The following is a 5955-nucleotide window of genomic DNA, read 5'->3' on the forward strand; positions in this document are numbered from 1 at the left end:
CTTCTTTTTCTTTGTTAACCTTTCTTTGTCTACTTACAAGCGTTTCGCTGCACATATTGGAGAATTGTTCTTTGTTATGGCCATAATCTCTTGAATTGCCTAAGAAACCAAGGAGAATTTGAGTGGTAAAAGGCAAGAGTGTTTTATTTTTAGTAAAAGCCAATCTGTGAGTGCAAACACTTGAGTGGGTGAGAAAATTTTCAAACACCATATATATATTTTGTTCTTGTTACCTTGATCTGTTTGTTAATCATGGCAGAAAGGAATGATATTCAGATGCAAATTGCTGCATTATCTCAACATTTGGAGAGGTTGATGAAGCAACAACAAGATGAGTTTCATGACAGGTTGGACCAACTAGAGAATAGAACCCCACCAAGAGGAGGAGGAGGGCCACAAAGGAATGAAGGGAGAATAGAAGGAGTAAGGTTGAATGTGCAACCTTTCAAGGGGAGGAGTGATCCTGAAGCTTACTTGGAGTGGGAGCTCAAAATTGAGCATGTATTTTCTTGCAATAATTATAGTGAAGAGCAAAAGGTAAGGCTTGCAGAACTGAATTTTCTGATTATGCTTTAATTTGGTGGAACAAGTTGCAAAGACAGAGGATTAGAGATGAGGAGCCTTTGGTGGACACTTGGGGTGAGATGAAAAGGGTCATGAGGAAGCGGTATGTACCTTCTAGCTTCCATAGGGACTTAAAATTGAAACTACAAAGACTTTCTCAAGGAAGCAAGGGAGTGGATGAGTATTATAAGGAGATGGAGATTCTTATCATCCAAGCCAAAATTGAAGAAGATCCTGAGGTAACTATGGCACATTTCCTTAATGGATTAAATCATGATATTAGAGATGTTGTTGAGTTGCAGGAGTTTGTGGAGATGGAGGATCTATTGCATAAAGCCATACAGGTAGAACAACAAATTAAAAGAAAGAGTACAACAAGAAAGAGTTCTACCAATTTCAATTCTTCAAACTGGAAAGATAGAGTAAAAAAAGAAGGTGTTGCCTCCTCTAGCAATTCAGTGCTTTCTAATGAAGGAAAAATTGTTCAAAAGAAACCTGAACATCCACCAAAGAGGACTAGAGAAGTGAAATGTTTTAAATGTTTGGGCATGGGACATTATGCCTATGAGTGTCCTACAAAGAAGACCGTTCTTCTTAAGGATAATGGGGAGTACACAAGCGATTCTGATGATGATGATGGAGAGGTAGAAGAGAGTGATGGCGAGTTGAAACCTAATGTAGGAGAGTTATACATGATTAGAAGGATGCTGGGAAGTCAAGTCAAGGCCGAGGATGCATCTCAAAGGGAGAATATTTTTTATACAAGATGTTCAGTTAATGGTAATGTATGTTTGGTAATCATTGATGGAGGAAGTTGTACCAATGTGGTGAGTTCAAGATTAGTGTCAAAAATGAACATGGACATTAAACCACATCCTAGGCCATACAAACTTCAATGGCTTAGTGAAGGAGAAGAAGTCCAAGTGAAACAGCAAGCTAAAGTCTCTTTCTCCATTGGGAAATATGAAGATAAGATCTTATGTGATGTGGTTCCCATGGAGGCTAGCCATATTCTTTTGGGAAGACCGTGGCAGTATGACATTAAAGCCATTCATGATGGTTTCACTAACAAAATCTCTTTCATGTATCAAGATAAAAGAGTGGTCCTCAAACCCTTGTCTCCTAAAGAGGTGTGTGAGGATCAAATAAAAATGAGAGAAAAGTTAGCAAATGAGAGAAAGAGTGAAACACTTGAAAGGAAAAAGAAAAAGAGTGAAACACTTGACAGGAAAATGAGAGAAAATGAAACATTTGAGTGTAAGCAAGTTTATTTAGCAAGAGAAAGAGAGGTAAGGAGGGTGCTTTGCGCAAGACAGCCCCTCTACTTATTGTTTTGTCAAAATCAAATTTCAAATTCTGACCAATTTGGCAAATTTGAATTGCCCTCTAGTATTGAGTCCCTTTTGCAGGATTATAAAGATGTGTTTCTAGCAAGTGTCCCTGATGGTTACCTTTGAGAGGAATTGAGCATCACATTGATCTCATTCCGGGAGCTGCTTTGCCCAATAGGCCAACTTATAGGAGCAACCCACAAGAGACCAAAGAGATTGAAAAACAAGTTATTGAACTTATGAGTAAAGGTTGGGTGAGGGATAGCATAAGTCCATGTGCTGTACCTGTGATTTTGGTGCCCAAAAAGGATGGCTCATGGAGGATGTGTTCTGATTGTAGAGCAATAAACAACATCACCATCAAGTATAGGCATCCAATTCCAAGGTTAGATGATCTTTTTGATGAACTTTATGGTGCATGTGTGTTTTCTAAAATTGATCTTAAAAGTGGCTATAATCGGATTAGGATTAGAGAAGGTCATGAATGGAAAACTGCTTTTAAAACTAAATATGGATTGTATGAGTGGTTTGTTATGCCCTTTGGTTTGACAAATGCACCTAGTACTTTTATGCGGTTAATGAACCATGTTTTAAGAGAGTTTATTGGTAAATTTTTTGTGGTGTACTTTGATGATATTCTGATCTATAGCACCAATCTTGAGTTGCATGTTGAGCATTTGCAATCTGTTTTGGTAGTTCTTAGAAAAGAAAAATTGTATGCCAATTTGGAAAAATGCATCTTTTATTCTGATCATGTGGTGTTTTTGGGTTTTGTTGTGAGTGCTAAAGGTGTACAAGTTGATGCGGAAAAGGTTAAGGCCATCCAAGAATGGCCTACACCTAAGACTATCAGTGAGGTGAGGGGTTTTCATGGTTTAGCAAGTTTCTACAGGAGATTTGTTAAGGATTTTAGTACCCTGGCTGCACCTCTAAATGAAATTGTTAAAAAGAATGTAGGTTTTAAATGGGGAGAGAAATAAGAGGAGGCCTTTGCTTCCCTCAAGCATAAGCTAACTAATGCACCTATTCTTGCCATGCCTAATTTTGCAAAATGTTTTGAAATTGAGTGTGATGCATCAAATGTGGGTATTGGGGTTGTTTTGCTGCAAGATGGACATCCCATTGCTTATTTTAGTGAAAAGTTAAGTGGGGATGCTCTTAACTATTCTACTTATGATAAGGAATTGTATGCTTTGGTTAGAGCTTTAAAGACTTGGCAACACTATTTGTTACCCAAAGAATTTGTCATTCACAGTGATCATGAGTCCTTGAAATACTTGAAAGGACAAGGTAAGCTTAATAAGAGGCATGCTAAATGGGTAGAGTTTTTGGAGCAATTTTCGTACATAATCAAGTATAAAAAGGGAAAAGGAAATATAGTGGCTGATGCACTTTCTAGGAGGCATGCATTGCTTTCTATGCTTGAAACTAAACTGTTTGGTCTTGAATCTTTGAAAGACATGTACAAGAATGATGCAAATTTTGCTGAAATATATGCTGCATGTGAAAAGTTTTCTGAAAATGGTTACTATAGGCATAATGGATTCTTGTTTAAATCAAATAAATTGTGTGTGCCTAAGTGTTCCATTAGAGAGTTGCTTGTGACTGAATCATATGAAGGAGGTTTGATGGGTCCTTTTGGGGTTCAAAAGACTTTGGAAATTTTGCAAGAGCACTTCTTTTGGCCTCATATGAAACGTGATGTACATAAGTTTTTTGATCACTGCATTGTGTGTAAAAAAGCTAAATATAAGGTGAAGCCTCAGGGATTATATACTCCTTTACCTGTTCCTGAATATCCTTGGACTGATATTTCAATGGACTTTGTTATGGGGCTGCCTAAAACAAAGAATGGAAAGGATTATGTCTTTGTTGTTGTTGACAAATTTTCTAAAATGGCACACTTCATACCTTGCAAGAAGGTGGATGATGCTTGTTATGTGGCTGACTTGTTTTTCAAGGAAATAGTAAGACTTCATGGACTACCAAGGAGCATTGTGAGTGATAGGGATACAAAATTCCTTAGTCACTTTTGGAGGACCTTGTGGGGTAAGATTGGTACTAAATTGTTATTTTCTACTACTTGTCACCCACAAAGTGATGGTCAAACTGAGGTAGTCAATAGAACTTTAGGCACATTACTTAGGACTGTTATAAAGAAAAATCTTAAGTCTTGGGAAGCATGTTTGCCTCATGTTGAGTTTGCTTATAATAGGGTTGTCTATAGCACAACTAATTATTCACCTTTTGAGATTGTATATGGATTTAACCCTTTAACTCCTCTTGATTTGCTACCTATGCCTAACATTTCCATGTTTAAGCATAAAGAAGCACAGGCTAAAGCTGACTATGTGAAGAAGTTACATGAGCAAGTAAGGGGTCAAATTGAAAAGAAAAACGAAAGCTATGCAAGGCAAGCTAACAAAGGTAGAAAGAAGGTTGTCTTCCAACCTGGAGATTGGGTTTGGGTGCACATGAGAAAGGAAAGGTTTCCAGAACAAAGAAAATCAAAGCTTCAACCAAGGGGAAATGGTCCATTCCAAGTGCTTGAAAGAATAAATGACAATGCTTACAAAATTGATCTGCCTGGTGAGTATAATGTTAGTTCCACATTCAATGTGTCTGACTTATCCCTTTTTGATGTAGAGGGAGAATCTGATTTGAGGACAAATCCTTCTCAAGAGGCAGAGAATGATGGAGGTGTGACAATGAGCAAAGACAAGGATCCACTTGAAGAACTTGGAGGACCTATGACAAGGTCTAGAGCAAAGAAAGCAAAAGAAGCTCTACAACAAGTGTTATCAATATTATTTGAGTACAAGCCCAAGTTTGAAGGAGAAAAGATAAAAGTTGTAAATTGCATCGTGGTCCAAATGGAAGAGGACTAACGCGCCAGATTAATGCAGTTTCTTTTATTTAAATAAAGGCCCATTTGACATCTTAAGAACCAGCCTTGGAAGACTAAGAAGACCTTGCTGAATAATTTTGGATGACTTTTTGGCTGCCCCAATTTCAGTTATAATTAGCCATTAGGTAGTGGACAATTATTAGCTTGATTGGTTTATTATTAGCACTAGTGGGATATAATGACAATTAATGGTCTTTTTGTAACCCTAATGGTTAAAGCCTCTATATAAGCTGAACCATTTCTTATCAATGAAATCAAGTTAAGTTTTGTTCAGAAATTCAATTTTCTATCTAATAGTGAGAGTGATTTTCCTAGTTCTTGAGTGATTCAAGAACCCTTGGCTGTATCAAAGGATTTTGCCATCCTTTGTGTGTTGCCTCCTTTGGAAAGAGTGATTCTTTCCTTCCACTTTTAGATTTACCCCTTATTACTTTCTTCTTCACCCAATTTTCAAAAGAATATCTAATTCTGCCCACAAAACATCTCGTGGTCATAACTGGTTCTAACCCTAAAAGAAAAAAAAATCCTAAGTTAGCCCTTGTGCAATGAGATTCATATCACAATCCGTGGAGCACATCTCTTGCCAATACTACCCCCTCCTTTATATCTAACAATAAATAACTCCATGCGTTGTGTTTGACGAATTTGCTTCTCATCAGCGAACCAAATGCATAATAAAGCACTATGAACAAGCTTCATTTTCAAACATGGAGGTTGGTGTGTTTCATTCACATGCTTGTCATTTTGCTCCTTTTAAATGACATCACAAACTGTTGAAGAAAAAACAATGACAAATAAATTTTCCATCATCTTTCTCTCTACTTCCTTTTCTTTTTCTTCATGTTCTCTTCCTTCTGAAGTTTCTATTTCTTCTTTTTCTATTCTCTCTTTTTCTATTTTCTCCTTCAGCCTATGTTGATCCTTACTGACTTGTCTTGGTGTCATAAATTTCAACTTCATTTTATGTCTCTCATGCCTCAAATAAAGGGAACGATCATCAACATTGAGTGCTTTAAAATGAAGCCATGCCCATCCCAAAAGAAGATGACAAGAGTCCATGAGAGCATCTTTCACACATTGTCCTGTACTGAATTTAATCCCTCCTTGATTCGGATGAAAGCTTGTTGGTAACTTGAGTTTCTCCACCAATCT

At 37.2% G+C, this 5955-nt stretch overlaps 1 pseudogene; it reads left to right on the forward strand.

Moving 5' to 3' along the window:
* The first annotated feature begins 252 nt into the window (after positions 1–252).
* On the forward strand, positions 253–4928 carry LOC114172505 (annotated as a pseudogene).
* The last annotated feature ends 1027 nt before the right edge of the window (positions 4929–5955 follow it).

Source organism: Vigna unguiculata, unplaced genomic scaffold (genome assembly GCF_004118075.2).
Source record: "Vigna unguiculata cultivar IT97K-499-35 unplaced genomic scaffold, ASM411807v1 contig_629, whole genome shotgun sequence".
Lineage (NCBI taxonomy): Eukaryota > Viridiplantae > Streptophyta > Magnoliopsida > Fabales > Fabaceae > Vigna > Vigna unguiculata.